The sequence below is a fragment of the Rhinopithecus roxellana genome, chromosome 5, assembly GCF_007565055.1.
Source record: "Rhinopithecus roxellana isolate Shanxi Qingling chromosome 5, ASM756505v1, whole genome shotgun sequence".
NCBI lineage: Eukaryota > Metazoa > Chordata > Mammalia > Primates > Cercopithecidae > Rhinopithecus > Rhinopithecus roxellana.
In genome coordinates, this window is record NC_044553.1 from 62,822,340 (window position 1) to 62,847,732 (window position 25,393).

Consider the following 25,393-nt stretch of genomic DNA (forward strand, 5'->3'; position numbering starts at 1 on the left):
CCACCACACCTGGCCTTAAAATATTTTAGTTTCCTGAAATTTACAAAGGAGCATAAGACCTTAAGGATAAATTGAAAAGTGAGTGCAGCTAGTTCATTGTTTGCACAAGGAGCTACAGTCTAATTGTAGTTCTTATTTTAGCTGATGAAGCAACCAGTTTGTCATGGAAATTATTTTAGTGTATTGTGTACCACATTTTTAGAATTCATAACTTGAAGTTAGCTATACATGCTACGTAGTAAACAGTGGACTACAGAAACAAAAGAAGTATTAATATAAGGACCTTAATTTTTTCACCTATTTTATGACCTTAAATATTCAATAGCCATAGTAGTCTTTTTTTATTCCATTTGTATTTTTGTTTTGTCAGTGAGTGGAATAATGTGCTCCTTATTTAAAACATCTCTCCCCCTAACAGTAGAACCTATTAGGTCTTAGAGATCTAGAGTCATCTCTAGTATAGATCTTCATGGTAGGCCATTCACTTTCAGTCTGTTACTCATAGTAAAACTCCATGGGATTTAAGTTTAAAACCCATGAATCGGCTTAATTTTTACAGTCTCAATATTTGACATTTGCTCACTATTTCACCTCTATTTGTTGGCCCGATTTTTCTGTATTTTCTTTGCCCAAACTGCTCATTATCAAGAGGAATATTTGAATATACTCTTTTTGAGACCCTCAAGGGCATACTGACATGGATTTAGTTAGTTTTAGTCACCTATTGATGTTGAAGAATTGTGAAGACAGTCACCGGTAGAGGTGATGCTATGGAGGCTATCCCGTCCCAGTGGAATGTTAATGCTTTACCAAAGTGTGTTAGCTGCAATAGACAGATGTTTCTGTCTTGGGGGTTTAGGGCACAACATTTCTGAGGAACTCTGACTCAATCTGTCCCTTCTCCTTTCACAGGGCAGCAAGGCGAACCCCATCCCTACTCACTGGAGCTCAGCTTTGATTTTTAACCTCCCTTCCCCACCCTTCCAGAACACACACATTCCATTCCAAAACTGATTTTATAAAGACATTTTAAACATAATGATGCAACTTGGTGTGCACTGCGGCAAATGTACAGGTGTTTTTTTTTTAATTGTTTCCAAAACCGGGACCTGGATTTAAGATGTAATTTTTAAAATTTCTATTTCTATTTTTTTCTGCAGCAGTTGGGTTAGAGGAGGAGGAGCCTTTTAGCCTCTCATAAACTGACCTCTCTACTTCCTCGTGTATTTTTAAGATTGATTGATGATGTCGAAAGGGCTTTGCTTGTCTGCTACTGAAAACTTTATCCTTGCGGTTTTTGTGGAAACTGCTTTTGGAAAGAGAAAAGAAATGAACTTTACTGACTTGACATTTTTGCACCTCCCGTTTTTCTAATCTGGGCTATTTTTATTTTTGTTTTTTTACAGTGAGATTTTTTTGATCTTCAGCTACAGTAAGTTATTCCATTTTTTTTTAACATTTTTCCTGACTTTCCGCTGATTTCCTTTTTATTGTTGTTACTAGTTACTATTACTTATTATTATTATTATATTAATACTTATGATGGTGATGATGATGATGATAATGACACTGATGATTTTTAACCGGATTAAAATCGAGTTTTTCTGAATGTTTCTAAGAATTTCTCCGGCCTCCTGATTGACTTTGGAGTTTTGCATCTTGGGAGAGAAAGCGAAGGCATTAGTATTTTTAAGTGGATTGATCACATAAACCTTTTCTCTCCCAACCCCACCCTTGCCCTCATCCCCTTCCCCACACTGAACAGAATTTTACTGGCTGTTAAGTCTATGACCTTATTTTTCCTGATCTTTAACTTAACTGTTTTAGAGCATCTCTGGACGTCTGTATTTTTAATTTTTTTTATTTTTGTTTTTTTATTTTTAATCTTTCATTTGTTAAATTTTTAAACTGTGCTGCAATAAAATGTGTGTGGTACTACTTAACACTTACGATCGTGATGGCATTTTCCCCGAAAGCCATCTTCCTCCTGTTTCCCTTGAAATCCCATCCTGCTTTTCCTGTACACTACCCCTCACAAACCACAAGCTGCAGCAACATGGATGCCCAGCCTGGAGCAGCAGCAGCCAGGATGACCTGGAGCCAGGGGGGCCTTCGGAACAGATGCACACCCTTCCTGGGTGATGGTAAGAGGTGTGAGGTCCACTTGGATTCATTACAAAGACTAGGAAATAAACCCATTTAACAGTTTAGCTGATGTGTATAGGTCATAGCCTCTGGAAGTGTTTGGATTAAGCGTTTTGTATGTGCATCTTGAAGTGTTTCCCAAGGGGGACCACCTCAGTTATTTGTAAACTAATGGAATAATAGGAGTTTCTAATTAACTTGGGCTGATTAGAACATTTTGGGTACTTGGAAAGAGCAGCTGAAGTTTAAAATGAAAGTGGCTTGCATTAATGATTAGCAACAAGACAACATATTGGGGAATCCTTTTTTTTAGATTATTACAAATTAGTAAACATTTTCTGTCATTTGACATATTTCTTGGGTTTGTGACATTTTTGGATTGTATTCTATTTAGACTTTTTATCTCATTAAAAATTTCACAAGAGTCAAACCACAAGAGATACAACATAATATTAAAATGCTGTCTCACTGGAGGGTTTTTAAAAATTTGAAAAAAGGTAGGCTTTTTGACCTCACAAAGCAGGGAACTGTTTAACCTATTCATCCAAATCAGGAACCATCTCAAGCTGACCCCTTATACAATGGTGACTCAAGGCCCAGCTAGATTTTGGGAATTCTAGTGTGAATTCATAGAGTTCCTAATGGTAAGAAGGAATGAATTCTGTGTTATTCACAGGAATGGTGTAGAGATTAATAAAGATGTGGATAGCCAAAGAGTAAGAATATTAGCAAGCCGTAGTATTTTACTCACTACAGCAAAATGTTTTGATAACCATTTTAGAGTTGCCCTGATACATTTCAAGCTGGGGGATAATTAGATTTTATTTTAAAATATTTCTATTTTTTATAGAGACAGTCTCACTATGTTGTCTAGGCTGGTCTTGAACTCCTGGGCTCAAGCGATCCTCCTGCCTTGACACCCCAAAGTGTTGACATTACAGGCGTGAGCCACTGCACCTAACCTGGAATAATTTTTTGAAGGCATATTCGGTACTGTTGTATTAGGGTAAATCACAAACTTGCCCCCTTATACCAAGTAAAATCTAGTTTAAGTGAAAACCAAAGGTACACTCAAAACAGAATGGAAGAAAGTTAAGGAAAAGATTCCTGGAGGTTATCTAGAAAAATAATGGGAATGTTTTTATTTTTTAAATAGGTGCAAGTTTTATTGATGCCCTCTATTGTATGAGAGCTATTTTTTCTACTTCTTTGCTGCTGTCAGTATATGGAAGTTGTTCACTATAGGTTTAGTTAGATTTATTCCTTGTTAATTCTACAAATTTATTATTTTTATGGGACGTTCTGTTTCGGGATATAAAGTTTATTATGTTTATGGGCTTTGCAGCTTAGGGAGACTCATGAATGAAATAATGTCCACATATGATGAGAGGTAAATACCGATCCTATAGAAGTGTGCCGAAATAAGCTGGGGGCATTGGTAAGCCTGCAGTCACAACTAATTGGAAGGCCGAGGCAGGAGGGTCCTTTGGCCCAGGAGTTGAGAGGCTTTAGTGTGTGATGTGATTATCCACTGCACTCCAGGCTGGGCAACATAATCAGACCCCATCTCTCTCTCTTTTTTTTTTTTTTTTGAGACAGAGTCTCGCTCTGTTGCCCAGGCTGGAGTGTGGTGGTGCAATCTTGGCTCACTGCAACCTCTGCCTCCCAGGTTCAATCGATACTCCTGCCTCAGCCTCCCTAGTAGCTAGGACTACAGGCACAGACCATCATCCCTGGCTAATTTCTGTATTTTTGGTAGAGATGAGGTTTCGCCATATTGGCCAGGCTGGTCTCAAACTCCTGACCTCTTGATCTGCCTGCCTTGGCCCCCCAAAGTGCTGGTATTACAGGCGTGAGCCACTGCCCCGGGCCTTAAATTTTCGTATTTTTTGTAGAGACCCGGTGAGACCCCGTCTCTTTTTAAAAAAAGAAAGCATGCAGAAATGGTTACCTAACTAACCCTAAGAGGTGAGGAGATCTTTTTTTAATTTCATTATTTTTATCCCTTCTACCTTAATCACATAAAGGGATTTTTTTTTTTTTTAAATAAGACAGAGTCTCACTTTGTCAGCCAGGCTGGAGTGCAGTGGTGTAATCTCATACCACTACAGGCACCTGTCACCATGCCCAGCTAATTTTTGTGTTTTTAGTGGAGATGGGCTTTCATCATCTTGGCTAGGCTGGTCTTGAACTCCTGACCTCGTGATCCACTCACCTTGGCCTCCCAAAGTGTTGGAATTAGGCGTTGAGCCACCATGCCTGGTTGACGGGATCCTTTTAAGAGAGGTAGTGTACTGAAAAGAATCTTAAGGCCAGAGAATAAAAGTTTGAATGACATACAAGCCAAGGAGTTTATATCTTACCCAGAAACCAATGGTGAGCCATTTTAGAAAGATTCTAAACTGTAAAGTGACATCAGATTTTCCTTTTATTTTTATTTTTTTAGACAGGGTCTTGCTCTGTTACCCAGGCTGGACTACAGTGACATTAAACATTAACAAGGCTCACTGCAGCCTTGACCTCCCGGGTTCAAGCCATCCTCTGGCTTCAGCGTCCTGTGTAGCTGGGACTACAGACGTGCACCATAACACCTGACTATTTTTTATTGTTATTTTTTTAGTGGAGACAGGTCTCATTTTGTTTCCCAGGCTGGTCTCAAAAACTACTGGAAGATTTTAATTTTTAGGATTGTCTTTGTAATAACAGTATGGAAATGGTGTAGAGGAAGTGAGATTGGAAGTAAGAGATAGTAAGGGAGATAATTAAAATCCAAGGAAGAATAATGACCTAGTTTGGACAAAGGTAATGCTAATGAGATTAGAGATTAGGAGGTAAAATTAGGAGCATCTCAGGACGGATATGATAGGGTGGACAAGGACATAGATTTGGCATGATTGCTGGTTTCTAGCTTCTGGGATCGGGATAGATAACTGGGGAAGGTAAACGGGAGCAGATTATAGTTTGAGGGTGGGGAAAAATGTTTTAAATGTCTTGGAGGTGTTCAAGGAACATTCACATATAAGATGTTTATTAAATATTTGAGTACTTATTTTGAAAATCATTATTAGGTTTGGGCATATAGGGAAGAACAAAACATGTCCCCTGCCGTCATGGATATTACAGATCATTGAGGGAAGAAACAAAGTAAACGGCACTTTTCATAGTCAGGATCGATGAAGGAAAAGAACAAGGTGGATGAGAAGATAGCAAGGGAACATGGAATTTGGGGGAAGGAACCTTCCCTACAGGGAAGCTTGGCCATATGGAAGTAGCTAATGGTGAAGCTCATTCTGTAAGAAAACCATATGTGAAAGCACAGGTAATGAGGGGGAGCAAGACTTGGCCTCCAAGTAAGAAATAATACTGAAAATAATTACCAAGAATACATAGATGAGGGATGGAGTTGGAGAGGTAGGCAAGGATCAAACATTCATAGCATAACCTTAGAGGGTCTTGTTTAAGATCCTATCTTGGTCACAGGTAGAATCTATTGAAGGATTTTGAAAAAGAGGTCTGGTTTATCTTCCGCCTGTTGTGTAGGGAATGTTAGTCATGAGGACTAAGAGGGCAAGTAGGGCAGTAAGTTAGGAAACCAATACATTAGAGTAGGCTACTGTCTCAATCTCTTGCAGAAAATAATCATCCCAGGCCTAACAATAACTTGCCCTGGTTTTTCAAATGAGTTTTTATTGGGTGTATTAATGAGCAAAATCAGTTGGGATAAGATAGATTGAGAACTGATCAGGCTCTAGGAAATTACTAATTAGTTCTGTGATACCTTGTTGGGTCATATAATGGCTTTTTGATTTGGCAGGGAAAAGTAGCAGGACGTTAATTTCTCTTATGGAAGTATTCTAAACTCTTGACTGTGTCCACCACTGTTAAAGTTCTGAGTTTGTGTTAACTTACTTAATTATCATCAAAACCTTGAGTAGGAGTAGATACTGTTAATCATTCATGTTTCAGAGGTGAGAATATTGGACTACAGAATGTAAATAACTTGCCTAAAGTTAAACTGCTTTAGTGGTTTAGCATGGATTCAACCCAGGGATTAAGGCTGCAGATTTCAACACTTAATGATAGTAGACTCCTTTCTTCACTTTGATATATTGAGCTTTTTTTTTTGTTTCTTTTTTTTTTTTTTTTTTTTTTTAAGACAGAATCTCGCTCTTTCGCCAGGCTGGAGTGCAGTGGCGTGATCTTTGTCTCACTGCAGCCTCGCCTCCTGGGTTCAAGCAATTATTGTGCCTCAGCCTTCTGAGTAGCTGGGATTACAGGCATGCACCACCAAACCCAGCTAATTTTTGTATTTTTAGTAGAGATGGGGCTTCACCGTGTTGGCCAGGCTGGTCTAGAACTTGTGACCTCGTCATCCGCCCACCTTGGTCTCCTAAAGTGCTGGGATTACAGGCGTGAGCTACTGTGTCCGACTGAGCATTCTAGAAAAACAAATTTTAGTTTGGTTAAAGTTCCAAAGAATAACCTTGCACTTTTATTTTTAAAATTTTAAAACTAAATATGTTCGTATTTTTGCCCTTGAATTCCCAACACCTTAAATGGCTTACAGATGTGTATGTGTACAAGGTAGTAAATTGTTCAGGTAGGTGTATCTTGGTAAAATGTTACCGTGGTTGTGATAGCATTGTTAGTAGGGAAGCAAGCACATTTTAAAAGTGAGCTTTAGGCCAGATGCAGCAGTTTATTCCTGTAATCCTAGCACTTTGGGAGGCTATAGTTAGAGGATAGCTTAAGGCCAGGAAAGTCGGGCAACATAGCAAGACCCTGTCTACAAAAAGCTGGGCGTGGTGGCACACAGCTGTAGTGTAGCTCCTTGGGAGACTGAGGCAGTAGAATTGCTTGAGCTCAGGAGTTGGAGGTCAGGGTGAGTTATGATTGTGCCACTGTACGCCAGCCTGGGCGACGAGTTGAGACCCTGTCTCTTAAAGTAAAAAAAAAAAGTGAACTTTCCTTTTTTTAGAACTATCATAAAACAGTAAGAAGTGAACTTTAGTTGAAAAAAAGTTATTTATGGTTTAAAAAAAAAAACCACCTAGAGGGATGCGTTAACTAAGCCCAGGGGTCCTTTTTCAATCCTCATCTCACTTGACCTGTTGGTTCCATTTAACCAAATCTCTTCCTTGAAACTTTTTTTTTTTAATTTTTTTTACTTTGCTTCCAGGTTTTTGTTATAGGTTTCTGACTCTTAAACCTCTTTCTGTTGGAGTGCCCCATGGTTCAGTCTTTCCACTTCTCTTTTCTGTCCACAATCTGGGTCATTGCAGATTCATTCATGATTTAATATACCACCTATAAGCTGATATTCACACTCAAGATCAACAGCCTATACATTCAAATGTCATACCAGTATACCAGTCAAGTTACCTACATGACAACTCTGTTGAATATCCAGTATGTCAACTTAAAAGTGCAAAACTGTGCTCCTGATGTTCATCCCTCAAACCAGTGTCTTGTGTACTGTTGCCTTTTTCAGTTAATGAAACAATTTTTGTGTCTCTTGAGCCAAAGATTTTGACTAGCCATCCTTGACTTTTATTCATATCTCACCTTTGGCCTATTAGAAAACCGTGTTGACTGGGTGTGGTCGCTCATGCCTGTAATCCCAGCACTTTGGGGGGCTGAGGGAGGCGCATCGCTTGAGCTTAGAAGTTTGAGACCAGCCTGGGCAACATGGTGAAAGCCCATCTCTTCAAAAATATACAAAAATTAGCCGGGAGTGGTGGCTCGTGCCTGTAGTCCCAGCTACTTGAGAGACAGGCATGAGAATTGCTTGAGCCCAGGAGGCAGAGGTTGCAGTGAGCCAAGATCACACCCGCACCATTGCACTCCAGCCTGCGAGACAGAGCAAGACCCTGTCACAAAGAAAGAAAAGAAAATCATGCTGTCAGCTCTTTAAAATATATCACTACTCATATCGTTGACACTTGGTCCAATTTCAAGCCACTATTGTATCTTGTGCATTATTGTGTAAAATAGGTTTGTATTTCTTTTGTCCCTCCACACAGTTTTGTTCTTAAAGTGGTAGCTAGATTTATCCTAAAATGTAATGTTTGAAAAATGTTTCTTTTTTTTTTTTTGAGATGGAGTTTCGCTCTTTTTGCCAGGGCTGGAGTGTAATGGCACAATCTCGGCTCACTGCAATCTCCGCCTCCCGGGTTCAAGCGATTCTGCTGCCTCAGCCTCCCAAGTAGCCGGGATTACAGGCACCTGCCACCATGCCCGGCTAATTTTTTTTTTGTATTTTTAGTAGAGACAGGGTTTCACCATGTGGGCCAGGATGGTCTCGAATTCTTGACCTCATTGATCTGCCCACCTCCACCTCTCAGTGCTGGTGTGATCCACCGTGCCTGGCCGTTGAAAAATGTTTTGCCTGAAAACAACCTAATGGCTGCCTTTTTCAGCATTGAAGTCAAAATTTTTCTGTGATTTACAGGGCATCCTATGTGATTTGTTGTGTCCCTTCTCTTAACTGTTATACTGTGCTTCAGCCACACTGGCCTTCGTAACTGTCTTGAACACATTGGATGTTTCCCCTTTAGAGCTTTTCCTTGGAATTTTCTCTGAGTCATATAGTTTGGTTCCTCAGTTCTTCTGAGATTTTTACTCAGAACCTACCCCCTTAGTGATGTGTCTTCCCTTATTTAGCACTTTAAGCTCCCCTTCTCCTAAATTCGCTTTAGCACTTATCACCAACTGTAGAATTTGTTTTATGCTATGTAAAGACATAAGAGATGTGTCCAGAATACATATGCCAAACAATTAACATTGATTGCCTCTGGGCAAGAAGTAGGATTTAGGAGATTTGAAACTTGTGCTCTATGTGCTTAAGACTGAGTGTTATAATGACCAGTGTGGTAGTATTTTTCTTCTAATTAAAAAGCTTAAAAATGTACATCAACCCTTGTGATTCTGTGTGGGTATAAATAGCATAGCTAGTCTGTGTAATAGAGGTTTAAGTAAGCAGTGTTAATAGCTGAAGAAAACTTCTTTAAAAGGTTTAGCCATGATGAAATGAGTCGAGTTAGCATTTGAGCACATAGACTACCGTGATGTTGCCTGTATCAACATTTGGGAGAAGTTGACCATTTAAAAAATACTCTCTAATGAGAAAGCATGGCTGTTTGTAAGAGGTAGCCATAGTGCATTAGAGAACTTTTTTTTTTTTTCTTTTTCTTTTTATTTTGAGACAGAGTCTTGCTTTATCGCCCAGGCTGGAGTGCAGTGGCCAGATCTCGGCTCACTGCAAGCTCCACCTCCCAGGTTCACAGCATTCTCCTGCCTCAGCCTCCCGAGTAGTTGGGACTACAGGCGCCTGCCACCTCGCCCGGCTAGATTTTTTTTGTATTTTTTAGTAGAGATGGGGTTTCACCGTGTTAGCCAGGATGGTCTTGACCTCCTGACCTCGTGATCCGCCCTTCTCAGCCTCCCAAAGTGCTGGGATTACAGGCTTGAGCCACCGCGCCCGGCCTTTTTTTTTTTTTTTTCATTTTTCTACCTAATCTGATTCTGACTTTACCAGTCTGAAATATTCTTCCTGTTTTCTAATTATATTGACCTATGGCTCCTGAGTTGATTTTAAAACTGGAAAAACTCTCTGGGAGTTCATTTAACTAGATATAGGCTTTTCTGGCTAGTCTTGAATAACGTTTAGGAGTAGTTTAGTAGAGTACATTTTGAACAAAATTTTTCCTCTAGCCCTCTAACTTAAATTAGGTATTCTGAAGAGGATAAACTATAATGCATTCTCACTCCCTGTATTGATCCTTTAAATAAAATCATCATTCACATAAGTGGGTTTTCTAGCTTCAGAGCTAGAAGAAAAGTTTTCTCTTGCTACTACCCTTAAAAGTTTGTGGAATTCATGCTAGAGTTATGGCTGTTTATGCTGTTTAAAATGGAGTTTTATTACTCTTTTAAAAAGCAATACTGGTTAAGTGACTGAAGATTGATGTGCATTTGTGAGAGGAGGTACCTCATCTGTATCTTACCTTTGTCCCAGTAAAATAATACATGCTCATAGACAGTTTTAGAAAATATACCTATCCAAAGATAACATTTTGGTGTGTTCTTCCAGGCTTTTTGGGGCATATATAATCTTCAAAAAGCCCTGTCATACAGCATGTATATTTAAGTAATATTTTAAAATTTAACCTGAACAGCTCATGTTAGTAGATACAGATCTCTAAAAATTTGTAGTAGTTACTTAGTATTATATACTATTTAGTAGTACGTGGTACATTGCATACTTGTACTGTATTTTACCAATACACTGTTGTCGTACCCTTCCCCATTTTTTTCTTTTGTAAACAAAGCTTGGACAGTCTTAAAACTACAGTTGTACATATCTTTATTTTCTTATAATTAAGCCCCAGAAACATAGTTGTTCAAGGGTATGCACACTTTACTTTTTTGTGGGGAGTGGAGGTCGTGGGGGAGCAGGGAGTATGCACTTGTTTTTGAGACGGAGTCTCACTCTCTTCGCCCAGGCTGGAGTGCTGTGGTGCGATCTCGGCTCACTGCAAGCTCTGCCTCCTGGGTTCACGACATTCTCCTGCCTCAGCCCCCGGAGTAGCTGGGACTACAGGTGCCTGCCACCACACCCAGCTAATTTTTTGTATATTTTTTAGTAGAGACGGGATTTCAGCATGTTAGGCTGGATGGTCTCGATTTGCTGACCTCGTGATCTGCCTGCCTCTCAGCATCCCAAAGTGCTAGGATTACAGGTCTGAGCCACCGCGCCTGGCCGCACATTTTAAAAAGTTCTTAATCTTAAAGTTCGCTCTCCAGAAGCTAATAAGTATAGCAATTTATTGGCAGTGTTAGTGGCCACTAATACTTAATTTCTAGTTTTGTGAATTACTTTGGATCTTTTGCTTTAAGATTTGACCCTCTATTCTGAAGGGTTTGGTAAGTTTTTTTTTGTTTTTTTTTGTTTTTGTTTTTGTTTTTTTTTGAGGCGGAGTCTCATTCTGTCACCCAGGCTGGAGTGCAGTGGCCGGATCTCAGCTCACTGCAAGCTCCACTTCCCAGGTTTACACAATTCTCCTGCCTAAGCCTCCCAAGTAGCTGGGACTGCAAGCGCCCGCCACCACGTCCAGCTAGTTTTTTGAATTTTTTTTAGTAGAGAAGGGGTTTCACCGTGTTAGCCAGGATGGTCTCTATCTCCTGACCTTGTGATCTGCCCATCTCGGCCTCCCAAAGTGCTGGGATTACAGGCTTGAGCCACTGTGCCCGGCCTGGGTTTGGTAAGTTTTTAAGTTGAGTAGTAAAAATGTTGATAGAGGTATAGATTCTTAGTGAAACGTTGCTACAGTGTCAACTATATTTCTGTGTATAGTTTGAGATTCACATGTAATTTTTGTTTTCAGGAACATGCATATCTTTGGTGTTATCTTTTTCTTTCTTTTTTTTTTTTTTGATACGGAGTCTCGCACTGTATCCCAGGCTGGAGTGCAGTGGTGTGATCTCGATCACTGCAACCCCTGCCTCCCAGGTTGACGCCAGTCTCCTGCCTCAGCCTCCCAAATACCTGGGACTACAGGCACCTGGCTAATTTTTTGTATTCTTTTTTTTTTTTTTTCTTTTTTAGTAGAGATGGGGTTTCACCACGTTGGCCAGGATGGTCTCTATCTCTTGGCTTTGTGATTTGCCCATCCTCCCAAAGTGCTGGGATTACAGGCGTGAGCCACTGCGCCTGGCCAATCTTTTTTTTTTTTTTTTTTTTTTTTTTTAAGAGTCTTGCTCTGTTGACAGGCTGGAGTGCAGTGGTGCAGTCTCGGCTCGCTGCAACCTCCACATCCCAGGTTCAAGCGATTCCCTTGCCTCAGCCTCCTGAGTAGCTGAGATTACAGGTATGGGCCACCATGCCTGGCTAATTTTTTTTTTTTTTTTTTTTTTTTTTTTAGTAGAGATGGGGTTTCACCATGTTGGCCAGGCTGGTCTCAATATCTTGACCTTGTGATCTGCCTGCCTCGGCCTCCCAAAGTGCTGGGATTACAGGTGTGAGCACCCGCACCCGGCTGGTGCTATCTTTTAATTGTGAAAAAATTGCACATACACAAAAGAATAGTACAATGAACTCCAGTGTACTTGTCCCACTTTAATAATCCTTGGCCAGTCTTTTTATTTATATCTACATCTCCCCATCCACCCCCTTCCCATGTTATTTTGAAGCAAATTCTTGATATATTTAATCTGTAGATATTTCAGTGTGTATTTTAAAGAATTAGTACTTAACCACAATGATCCCACCAAAAACATTTAATAAATTAAATATTTTAATACTAAACATATTTAGAGGCCTGGTGTGGTGGCTCATGCTTGTAATGCCAGCTCTTTGGGAGGCCGAGGCAGGCACATCACTTCCGGCCAGGAGTTTGAGACCACCCTGGCCAACATGGTGAAACCCCGTCTCTACTAAGAATATAAAAAAATTACCCAGTTGGGTGGCACATGCCTGTAATCCCAGCTACTTCGGAGCCTGAGGCAGAAGGATCTCTTGAACTCAAGAGGCGGAGGTTGCAGTGAGCCGAGATCCTGCCACTGCACTCCAGCCTGGGTAACAGTGTGAGACTTAAAAACAGCAACAACAAAAGACCAACAAATCAATTTCGTATCAAAAGTACTACCCTGAGAACTCAGTAAGGCATTCCGCAATGCTGCTTTATTTCTATGGGGATACCATGGTTGGTCGTTTGTTTATTTGTTCTTTTGCTAACATAGTAAGCAAATGGAATTTTGGAAGTGGTGTTTACTGAAGGTGGGTTTTGAAATTTTAAGAGTGGGGGTCTTACGGTTATACTCATTGGTGATAAAATCAAACCTTTTACTATTATCAAATTTAGATACAATCTCCTGTTTTGACTGTTAAAGAGAATACTGTACTAACTTTAAGTCAGATATCCTTGTTAAAAATTATTCTCGGCTGCTAGATTCTTTTGTTAAACCTGTCTAAAATCTTTTATCCACAATTTAGAAATTTTAAATTCTCTGACAAAATTTTGCATTTGACACCAAGACTCATTTGGCAAAAAAACGGATCTCAACTGATGTGAGATTATGTATGTTCTATGTGTGACATTTAGTGAAAATTTGTGTATTCCTGTAGAAATATTTGATGTCATAACTGTGCTCCCCCAGATGCTACTGGGGTATTGCTATACAACAAAAAAAGCATAATATTTTTGAAATCTGAGACTACGTTTCCTAATACATGTCTTTTTTTTTTTTTTTTTTTTTTGAGACGGAGTCTCTGTTGCTCAGGCTGGAGTGCAGTGGCGCAATCTTGGCTCACTGCAACCTCCGCCTCGCAGGTAAAGCAGTCCTCCTCCTTCAGCCTCCCAAGTAGCTGGGATTACAGGCACCCACCACCACCACACTTGGCTAGATTTTGTATTTTTAGTAGAGACAGGGTTTCATCATATTGGTCAGGCTGGTCTGGAACTCCTGACCTCAAGTTATCTGCCTGTCTCTGCTTCCTAAAGTGTTGGGAGTACAGGTGTGAGCCACCACACCCAGCCCCAAGCATTGTAGACAAGAGACCAGAGTAGACTTAAAGTATAGTTTGTTACAACTCATGCTCAGTCTGAGGTCACCGATAAAATTGAAACTTTATACAAGATAATAAGGGAAATGAAGTCTTGTGAATGAATGTTGGCCTTTTCTATTCAGAAAATAGCCTGTGCTCCAGCATAGCATCATCACCATCTGGGAGCTACCTAGGAATAGAGTCTCACCCTACCCCAGTAGTACCGATATGCATTTTGAAAAGAACTAATCTAGAACACTTTTCACTCCTTTTTTATTATTTGGCTTGGGAATTGCAAATTTTGGTGGACTTTTTGGCAAGAGTGGTTTTTGATGCTTGTGGAGAATGTTGAAGACCACAGTGTAGTCACAGTTAATGTACGTTGGAAATAGTACAATATCACACATGACATTTTATTTGCAAAATTTGAAATAATGACTTCTAAGTTACAAATAGAATTAACAAGTAACTTCAAAGCTGGCAGGCTCGAAATAACATGCTATTCTGAGATATGTGCTTTGAATTATCTGAACTCTTAATGCAGATCATATTACATCTTGGCGTAATATAACCATTATTTAATTCTTGGTTATAAGTGTTGATTAACATTCAGAATACCTTGCAAATCAAGGTAGATCTGTCATAGTTACGACAATTTTTTTCTTTCAGTGTTTTAAGGAAAATACGTAAACATACAGAACAGTATAATGAATTCTTTTTTTTTTTTTTTTTTGAGACGGAGTCTCGCTCTGTCGCCCAGGCTGGAGTACAGTGGCCGGATCTCAGCTCACTGTAAGCTCTTCCTCCCGGGTTTACGCCATTCTCCTGCCTCAGCCTCCCGAGTAGCTGGGACTACAGGCGCCCGCCACCTCACCCAGCTAGTTTTTTGTATTTTTTAGTAGAGACGGGGTTTCACCGTGTTAGCCAGGATGGTCTCGATCTCCTGACCTCGTGATCCGCCCGTCTCGGCCTCCCAAAGTGCTGGGATTACAGGCTTGAGCCACCGCGCCCGGCCTATAATGAATTCTTAAGATACCTTCCACCATGATGGCCATGTTTCATTTTATTTTTTTTGCTGAACCATTTGCAAGGAAATTGCTGACTGAAGACAAAAGATCCCTAAGTAATATATGGATTTCTTTTTCTTTTCTTTTTTTTTTTTTTTTGAGATGGAGTCTTGCTCCGTTGCCCACGCTGGATCTTGGCTCACTGCAACCTCTGCCTCCTGGGTTACAGTGATTCACCTGCCTCAACCTCCCAAGTAGTTGGGACTATAGGTGTGCGCCACTACCCCCAGCTAATTTTTGTATTTTTTAGTGGATTTAGTATATAGGTTGTCACACTGACCATGCTGTTGTTTTCGTTCACATAGATTATCAGTTATTTTAGAAATAAGACCTGTGTTTCATTATTTTTGCATATTGCATGTTCTCTTGATGTTTCAGTACTCAGTCAAGATTTTTTGACCTTACTGAAGTAATTTTGAAACATTAAATCTTAACCTAGGTAAAGCATTCTTTAAAATATTCCTGGTGTTGGTTGAATACTTACAGATTCCGGAACACTTTTCTTTAAAAAGCGTTTTCAAAACAGAAGGTGCTCCAGGTAAGAGTATGATGGACTTCTATATCTTAACACCCCAATATATTTTAATGATGGCACAGTTAAGTGTGAAGGTTGAGAATGTAGGGAGAAATTTATATGTGTCTCGGAACTTCCAATGGCTAATAGACCCCAAAATATGTAGTACAATGTTCAGTGAATCTGGAGGTGCCCAATTCCTTTATTCTTTTTTTTTTTTTTTTTTTTTTTTTTTTTTTTTGAGATGCATTTTGCTCTTGTCCAGGCTGAAGTGCAGTGGCACAATCTAGGCTTACTGCAGTCTGCGCTTCTCAGTTCAAGCAATTCTCCAGCCTTGGCCTCCCAAGTAGTTGGGATTACAGGCACGTGCCACCACACCTGGCTGATTTTTTGTTGTTGTATTTTTTAGTAGAGGCGGTGTTTCACCTTGTTGGTCTGGCTGGTCTCAAACTCCTGACCTCTATTGATCCACCTGCCTCGGCCTTCCAAAGTGCTGGGATTACAGGGTTGAGCCACTGTGCCCGGCCCCAATTCCTTGATTCTGTTCAGTTCTGAATTGCGCTTGGGGAAGAGAAGGGCCCAATTTTTACTTAGGGTTTTGCAGAAAAGCTTTGCTGACTCAGTTATCTGTGTATCATGATGATTTTCAGGGTAGCATTTTGTTATCTTTGCAGAAGAAAGATTACAAAAGCATTATGTATTATTAGTGAAAAATGGAGAAACATTTAAAGAACTCCAAACCCCATCCCATCCTTAGATGTCACCTTGGTATGTAATCGTCTAGATAACTTGTGCATGTTTTGGTTATGCTTCTCCACGTCAGTGTCACATGTCATTTAAATTGTATTCCATTGGATTAGTGCACTGAAGTAATTTATACTCATTCATTGTCAGGCACTTGTTTTCTACTTTTTCACTGTTAATGTGTCCACACCATTATTTCTTTCAGATGAATTCTCAAAGGTAAATTACTGAGTCAAAAAATATGCAGTTTTAAAACTTTTGATGAAATAATCCCGTTGTTTTCTGGAAATGCAGTATGAGTTCATACGGACCATTTGTTTTGACCATTGCTTGCAGTAGATGCTGTAATTAAAAATGTGTTAGCTTGTTTGATAGGTGGAACATGGTACTTGGTTTAATTTATATTTCCTTAATAGTGTTAATCTTTTTAATCTTTATATACCTTTAGTATTGTTAATAACCTGTGTCCTTGAGCCATTTTTGTTGGTCTGTACCAATAATAGTAAATGATAACAGTAGTAGCAGCAGCACTTGATATGTGCCAGGCAACATCATTTCCAGTGTTTTGTGTACCTTGTTTCATTTATGCTTCATTCCTATCCCGTGAGACAAATACTATCAATTATACTCATTTTATAGTTAAGGAGCCTGAATTTCAAAGAGATTGACTTCCCAGAGAAAGTGCATGCCACTAGCAAGTTGTTGATCTTGAAACACATGTGTCTAGACTGGTTGCAGTGGCTCACGCCTGTAATCCCAGCCTTTTGGAAGGCTGAGGTGGGGAGATACTTGAATGCAGGCATTTGAGACCAGCCTGGGCAACATGGCAAAACTCTGTCTGTACTAAAAGTACAACAAAGATAGCTGGGTGTTATTTTATTTTTAATTTTTGTGGAGATGAGGCCTTGTTGCGTTGTTGGCCAGGCTAGTCTCTAACTCCTGGGCTCAAGCAGTCTCCCACCTCAGCCTCCAAAAGTTTTTTATGTTTATACTCTAAATTTTAAATGAAATGTGACCTTGTCTTAAGGGTCAACTGTAAATAAAACAATATTTATCAGTGTAATCCTAACTTCTATGTTTTGACAACTCTTTTGTTGGACTTTTTACGTTAAGTACAAGGCTTAGCAGTTCATATTTCATCCTCTTCTACCTAGTACATAATCACTAAAGATCACATTTTCACTAAAGATCATATTTTAAATATGATGTGACCTCATGTTAAGGTTTGGTCATGGTGGACATGGCTTGAATTTGTGAGTATACTTTTTTTTGTTGGTTATTTATTTTGTTTTTTGAGATGCAGTGTTAACTCCATCACCCAGTGCAATGGCGTGATCTTGGCTCACTGCAACCTCCGCCTCCCATGTTCTAGTGATTCTTTTTCATGTCTCAGCCTCTCAAGTAGCTGGCATTACTGGCGCTTGCCACCATGCTTGGCTAATTGTATTTTTGTATTTTTAGTAGAGATGGGGTTTCACCGTGTTGGCCAACCTGGTCTTGAACTCCTGGCCTCAAGTGATCCACTGGCCTCAACCTCCCAAAGTGCTAGGATTACAGGTGTGAGCCACCACACCCAGCCAAGGATAGGTCTTTTTTTATCTACTTTGTCAGTTTACTTTCTTTTGGAAATATGAGTTACCTAAAATTTTGATTTCTTTTTTGAACATACTTAGTTGTGTTAAAAACTGAACCAGAGCCCTGTAGCGGTGGCTCACACCTGTAATCCCAGCACTTTGGGAGGCCGAGGTGGGCAGATCACAAGGTCAGGAGATCGAGACCACGGTGAAACCCGGTCTGTAATAAAAATACAAAAAATTAGCTGGACGCGATTGCGGGCGCCTGTACTCCTAGCTACTTGGGAGGCTGAGGCGGGAGAATGGCGGGAACCTGGGAGGCGGAGCTTGCAGTGAGCAGAGATGGCACCACTGCCCTCCAGCCAGTGGGACAGAGCGAGACTCCTTCTCAAAAAAAAAAAACTAAACCAGAGTATAACTTTTCAGGGTACAAAAAAAGTTTGTGTTGAAGGAAAAGTGGGTAATGATGAGACTTACAAGGTTATGTCCTATCAGTGAAGGATACATAATTGAGAGGTGTTGTTTATACTTTACAGCAAAATCAAAGGTTGAAATTTTCTTAATGCTGGAGCTGTGTGTGATCTGTAGTGGTTAAGAACTAGGTAGAAGAGGATGAAATAAGAACTGCTAAGCAAGCCCCGTACTTAAGGTAAAAAGTCCAAGGCCGGGCGCGGTGGCTTAAGCTTGTAATCCCAGCACTTTGGGAGGCCGAGACGGGCGGATCACGAGGTCAGGAGATCGAGACCATCCTGGCTAACACAGTGAAACCCCGTCTCTACTAAAAAATGCAAGAAAACTAGCCGGGCGAGGTGGCGGGCGCCTATAGTCCCAGCTACTCGGGAGGCTGAGGCAGGAGAATGGCGTAAACCCGGGAGGCGGAGCTTGCAGTGAGCCGAGATCCGGCCACTGCACTCCCGCCTGGGCGAGGACAGAGCGAGACTCCGTCTCAAAAAAAAAAAAAAAAGAAGTCCAACAAACGAGTTGTCAAAACAGAGGTTAGGATTACATTGATAAATAAGGATTGTTTTATTTACAGTTGACCCTTAACACAAGGGGTGTTGAGGCACCAGCTGCCCGCACCCCCTCAAAAATAAAAAATTCACATATTACTTTGGACTCTCCAAAAACTAGTGATGAGCTACTGCTGAGTAGAACCCTTACTGATAAACAGTTAACACAGATTCTGTATATTATGCATTATATATTGTATTCTTACAAGAAAGTGAGCTAATGAAAAGAAAATAGGAGCAGAAGATACATTGACTTTGTTAAGTAGAAGTAAATTATCACAAATGTCTTCCTCATTGTCTTCACATTGAGTAGGCTGAGGGGAAGGATAAAGGCTTGGTCTTGCTGTCTTGGATGGTTTAGGTAGAAGAAAATCCATGTATAAACCCATATTGTTCAAGGGTCAGTTGTAATCAAGCAGAAAAGTAGCATCTGGATAGCATCCAGACTATTCCATTCTTTTCCAAGGGAAGTGAAAATTTGGAGTACTGTGTTGAAGGGAAATTGGCAGACTAAGTTTTATTTGTTATAAGGCATCATTTTATTATTATTATTGTTATATTTTTTTTATTTGAGATGGAGTCTCGCCGCGTCTCCCAGGCTGGAGTGCAGTGGCGTGATCTCCGGCTCTCTGTAAGCTCCGCCTCCCGGGTTCACGCCATTTTCAAGCCTCAGACTCCAAAGTAGCTGGGACTACAGGCACCCGCCAGCATGCCTGGCTAATTTTTTGTTTTTGTATTTTTAGTAGAGACGGGGTTTCACCGTGTTAGCCAGGATGGTCTCGATCTCCTGACCTCATGATCTGCCAACCTCGACCTCCCAGAGTGCTGGGATTATAGGCGTGAATCACCACGCCTGGCCTATAAGGCATTTATTTTCATAGATGGTTAGGATGGGGAAGAGTTGGAATGAAATGTTTTGTCAAAGAAAAATAAAGAACTATGTGCTGCAGAGATGTTTTTGGTGAATGACAGGCCACATATATTATGGCCCCTTAAGATTATAATGGAGCAGGCCAGGTGTGGTGGTTCACGCCTGTAATCCCAGCACTTTGGGAGGCCGAGGCAAGCAGATCACCACAGGTCAGGAATTCAAGAGCACCCTGGCCAACATGGTGAAACCCTGTAGCCAGGCGTGGTGGCGTACATCTGTGTTCTCAGCTACTCAGAAGGCTGAGGTGGGAAAATCGCTGGAACCAAGGAAGTGGAGGTTGTAGTGAGCTGAGATTGCGCCACTGCACTCCCGTCTGGGTGACGGGAGACTCTGTCTCAAAAAAAAAAACAAGTAAAAGATGATAGTGGAGCTGAAAAATTCCTGTTGCCTAGTGACATCTTACTGATCCTGAACATCTATAGGCTTAGGCTAATGTTTATGTCTTAATTTTTTCAAAGTAAAAATGTTAGAGTAAACTAAATAAGGATAGTATATAAAAGAAAAATTTGTTTTATAAACGTCAGTGTGGCCTTAAGTGTACCATGTTTATAAAGTCTACAGTAGCGTATGGTAATGTCTTAGGGCTTCACACCCACCACTCAGTACCAGTCACCCAGAGCAAAGTTCAGTCCTGAAAGCTCCATTCATGGTAAGTGCCTTATGTAGGTATACGGTTTTTGAAAGCTTTTCTCTTTTTTTGTTTTTTATTTTTTTGAGACAGAGTCTTGCTCTGTCACTAGGCTGGAGTGCGGTGGTGTGATCTCCGCTCACTGCAACCTCCACCTCCGGGGTTCAAGTGATTCTCCTGCCTCAGCCTCCCAAGTAGCTGGGATTACGGGCATGCACCACCACGCCTGGCTAATTTTTATGTTTGTTGAGATGGGGTTTTACCATGTTGGCCAGGCTGGTCTTAAAACTCCTGGCCTCAAGTGATCCACTCACCTCGGCCTCCCAAAGTTCTGGGATTACAGGCGTGAGCCACTGTGCCCAGCCTGTTTCTGACCTTTTATTTTTTGAAGTACACAAATACATTGTGTTAGAACTTAGACTCAGCCCTTGTTTTCTCTCTTTTTTTTTTTTTTTTTTTGACGGAATCTCACACTCTCTCCCAGGCTGGAGTGCAGTGGCGTGATCTTGGCTCAGTGCAACGTCTGCCTCCAGGATTCAAGCGGTTTTCCTGCCTCAGTCTCCTCAGTAGCTGGGACTACAGGCGCACGCCACCATGCCTGGCTAATTTTTGTTATTTTAGTAGAGACGGGATTTCACCATATTGGTCTGGCTGGTCTCAAACTCCGTGTTGGGATCACAGGTGTGAGCCACCGTGCCCGGCCTGTGTCAGAACTTCTTACAGTGTTCAGTACTGTGCGTGCTATGTAAGTTTGTATTCTGGGAGCAATAGTCTATGATACAAACTAGATGTGTGGTAGGCTATACTATTTAGCTTGGTATTAGGTAAGTACACTCTTATGCCATTGACACAGTGACAAAATTGCATAACGATACAGTTCTGACGCATATCACTGTCATTAAGCAATGTGTGATTAATTAATTGGCTTACTGATGAATGTAATTCAAAGAAGAGAGCTAAGGGAAGAATTAGGAGTCAACTATTATTTAGAATTGCATACCATTAGGTTGTGAGTTCTGACGTTGATGGCAATTCAAAAGCTCCACCATTGGTGAGAAAGGGGACAAGGTCGGCGGATCACCTGAGGTCAGGAGTTGGAGACCAGCCATGGTCAACATGGTGAAACCCCATCTCTACTAAAAGTACAAGAAATAATCCAGACTTGGTGGTGGGCGCCCGTAATCCCAGCTACTCTGGAGGCGGGGATTGCAGTGAGCCGAGATCGCAACATGGCAATCCAGCCTGGGCAACTAAAGAGCTAAGCTGCAGGAAACATGCAGATAAAAATAGTATTTACTCATTTACTTATGTCATCAGCACTCAGAGGTAACCACCATCAACATTTTTATATTTTGTTCTAGTCCTCTGTTTTATATAGCTACAGGTGTATATATATGTGTGTGTATGTGTGTATTTTACTAAGATGTTATAGTGTTTGAACCTCTACGTGGTAGATGTTTTCCAGTCACTCACCACGTTTATGTTTAATGACTCAAGTATCTTTTGTCACAGATTTATAAAAGATTACGTTTTCTGTTCCAAGTAAACATGGGAGTACTTGAGATTGAATATCCTCAGTTGCTTAATGAATACAGATAGAGGGACCTACCTTCCCATTGCTTGATGATTCTTGAGAATTTTCAAATGAACCTACAAAACATGTACTGGTTTACTTAGTTAAAACAATGGAAATACCAGTTTCTTTTCCTTCACCTCATTGTATGATCATTATTACATAAGCAAATTTGACAGAAAAAAAAGATGTAAAAAAAAAGATGTACTTTTCTTTGGGAATTTGGTAAACTGTGCAATCTGGTATATATCATTTTTGAAAATGCTATATATAGCATCTTAAGAAAACTTTTGAACAAATAATATATACGTACATAGAAAAAGCCATTCCTGTTTAAGCCCCACTCTTCGGATAGCAACTATCATATTTGCTCTCTACACTTACTGTTCTCCTGAATGATTTCAAAGTTTGCTGACATGATACTTCAGCAAACATGATACACACTGAAGTTAGGAGCTTCTGTGTGTGGCTGCATCTCCTGAGAATAAAGGAAATAATATGCCACCAAAATATTCTCAAAACAATAATGAGTATCAATTCAGTAATTAAAAAATTCATAGTAAAATTATCTAGATAAAAATGTCTCTTTTCCCTAGTCTAATATTCAATCAAAATTCATCGCACTGCCCATCTCCCACCTCCCCTTTTTTTGAGACAGTGAGGTGGCTCGATCTAGACTCATTGCAGCCTCCACCTCTAGAGTTCAAGCAGTTCTCCTGCCTCAGCCTCCCTGGTAGCTGGGAGTACAGGTATGTGCCACCACAGTCAGCTTATCTTTGTATTGTTAGTAGAGATGGAGTTATACCGTGTTGGCCAGGTTGGCACTGCTCTTTTAATCTAGAAAAAGGCCCCTAGTTTTTATTTTTTGAGATGTCCAAACCAGTTGTATTGTGCTTTCTCACAAACTTGAGATTGTCTGATTGTTTCCCCCTTATACAGATATCTTGCTGAGAATAATAGGTAGGTGATAATGCGTGTGTCACATCAGGAGGCATGCAATGTTAGGTTGTCCTACAACTTTCTAAGTTTGATCCTTTAGTTTAGGTTGTGACCTCCAGGTCTTCATTGTAAAGGTACATTTTCCCCCTATGTAATTATAGTGTAATCTGTTCTCAAATCCTGTACTCCACTCACCAAGTTTTACCTGGCGCTTTTAGCATACATTGACAGTAGACTTATCTGTTAAATTGGTGTAATCCTCACCAATGTGTGATAGATTTTAAATAATGAGTCTTAACATTTTTTTTTTTGAGACGGAGTCTTGCACCGTCAACCAGACTGGAGTCCAATGGTGTGATCTAGGCTCACTGCAACCTCTACCTCCTGGGTTCAAGCGATTCTCCTGGCTCAGCCTCTACAGTAGCTGGGATTACAGGCATCTGACACCACACCCAGCTAATTTTTTGTATTTTTAATGGAGATTGGGTTTCACTATGTTGGCCAGTCTGGTCTCAAACTCCTGACCTCGTAATCTTCTAACCTTGGCCTCCCAAAGTGCTGGGGTTACAGGTGTGAACCACCTTACCAGGTCCCACACCTTTTAAGTTATTATTATATACTGTTGTTACAATGTTTATGATCCATTTGTTTGGATTTCCTGCCATTTTAAAATTTTGTTACTCTTCCTTTTGAGAGTTAAGTTTTATTTCATTTGGGTTTTGACCTTTGCATATGCAGTTTTTTTGCATGATCCGTTTGTATTTATATTAGGATTTAGAGTGAGGTTGGTTCCAATTTTTGAATAAGATGGCTACCTGGTAGTACCATTTATTGAATTACTCATTTCCCCCCCATGACTTACAAGGTCTTATGTATTCTTAGTTCTAATAAACATAGCAGTTATTATCTAAAAGTAGCCAACTTTGTTTCTTCATAGGCTGAAAATGTCTTAGTAATATCACCAGGCACTACTGTTTTCTCAGAGATTTCTCATAGTATATACCTTGAGATACTGTTTTTGATTAAATGAGCCAATGATTCTTGGCAGTGCAGCAAATTAAAATGCACATATTTTTCCAGGCATTGTTGGCCTCTGAAGAGACCAGACCAAGGGGAAATAGTTGAAAGCAGTAAAGATCCATAGGAAGCAAGGTACAAAAATGGTGGCAAGGGACAGAAAGTAATGTGGGATGGGGTAGCTGGACCTAAATAGGCCAAATAAGAGTTGAAGTGTGTTAAACAACTTAGATCAAATGATGATGATACAAGTATGCAGAGGAATTTATAGTATCCAAAGAGTATTCAGAAACTTAAGGAATTGTGAATGACTGAAAACTTTGGAATACAGAAGATTTAGTAATCCTTTTAGAAAACTGACAACTCATTGCTGCCATCTAGTGTCACTTTTGTCTTTGAAATTCTGCAAAGAAGGTAAATTCTACATATAGCATATTTAGTACATGGAATTGGCATTTAATTTGAATTGAATGCAGGGACTAGTTTAGGGTTTTTCTTTTGTTTGTTTGTTTGTTTGTTTTTTGAGACGGAGTCTCGCTCTGTTGCCCAGGCTGGAGTGCAGTGGCCGGATCTCAGCTCACTGCAAGCTCTGCCTCCCGGGTTTACGCCATTCTATCGCCTCAGCCTCCCGAGTAGCTGGGACTACAGGCGCCCGCCACCTCGCCCGGCTAATTTTTTGTGTTTTTTTAGTAGAGACAGGGTTTCACTGTGTTAGCCAGGATGGTCTCGATCTCCTGACTTCGTGATCTGCCCGACTCGGCCTCCCAGCGTGCTGCGATTACAAGCTTGAGCCACTGCGCCCGGCTGTTTTGTTTTTTTTAAGGAGTCTTGCTGTGTTGCCCAGGTTGGTGTGCAGTGGTGCAGTCTTGGCTCACTGCTGCCTCTGCCTCCTGGTTTCAGGCAGTTCTCTCTGCCTCAGCCTCCTGAGTAGTTGGGATTACAGGCACCTACCACCACCACGTTTTGTCTTTTTAGTAGAGACAGGGTTTCACCACATTGGCCAGGCTGGTTTTGAATTCCTGACCTCATGATCTGCCTGCCTTGGCCTCCCAGAGTGCTGGGATTACAGGCGTGAGCCACCGCACCTGGCCTAGTTTAGGTTTTAAGATACAGTAATAAAGGAAATTGTAAGGCAGGGTTCTGAATTTCCTAATCTGAGGTAATATATTTTCTTTTGTCTCTAATATGAGATAATATCTGGTAAGTGAAAGTGACAGCATCTTTCATTTTTTTTTCCCTGGACCAATGGATAATGTGTTTTAAGTATAATGTGATTAACCTATGTGGAGAGGTGTCCAGGGCTTGCTGAAGTAAATGCCCAGTAGAAACATCTTGTACTTTGTTTAACTTTTGTACTTTTGCACTAAATAAGCCAAGATATACTGAAAACAGTTGGATTGAGTGGCGCTGATCTCCTATGCCCCAAACTCTATCAAAGCTGGCATACAGTGCCCAGATAAGAAAGCAAGGTAGCTAAAGGCTTGACTCTGCATTTAAATTCATTTTGGCTCAGCTCTCAGTGTATACCAGGGCTGTCATAACCTGTTTGTGGACCACTTGAACCTTATTTAATGTAAAAAATCTTTAGGTAATGCAAACTGCCGTACTTTTTCCAAGTAGAATTGAACTACTTGCCATTTAAAGTCAATGTAATGGAGTATTTTTATAAATATTTTTTTCAAATTTTTAGCTAGATTGACAATCCA

At 40.4% G+C, this 25,393-nt stretch overlaps 1 protein-coding gene across 14 annotated transcripts in view; it reads left to right on the forward strand.

Moving 5' to 3' along the window:
- LOC104656262 (heterogeneous nuclear ribonucleoprotein C) overlaps positions 1-25,393 on the forward strand; it is a 61,506-nt gene that overhangs the window by 5,039 nt on the left and 31,074 nt on the right. For 7 of the 14 annotated variants that reach the window (XM_030931509.1, XM_030931515.1, XM_010355885.2 and 4 more), the window contains one exon: positions 1,407-1,432. The exons of 3 other annotated variants lie outside the window; for them this stretch is intronic. The gene's annotated coding sequence lies outside the window, so the exon portion shown is untranslated. Of the gene's footprint in view, positions 1-912; positions 1,433-1,466; positions 2,152-25,393 lie in introns of those variants that run through there. 4 more of the 14 variants (XM_030931513.1, XM_030931521.1, XM_030931511.1 and 1 more) reach the window with 3 other exon arrangements.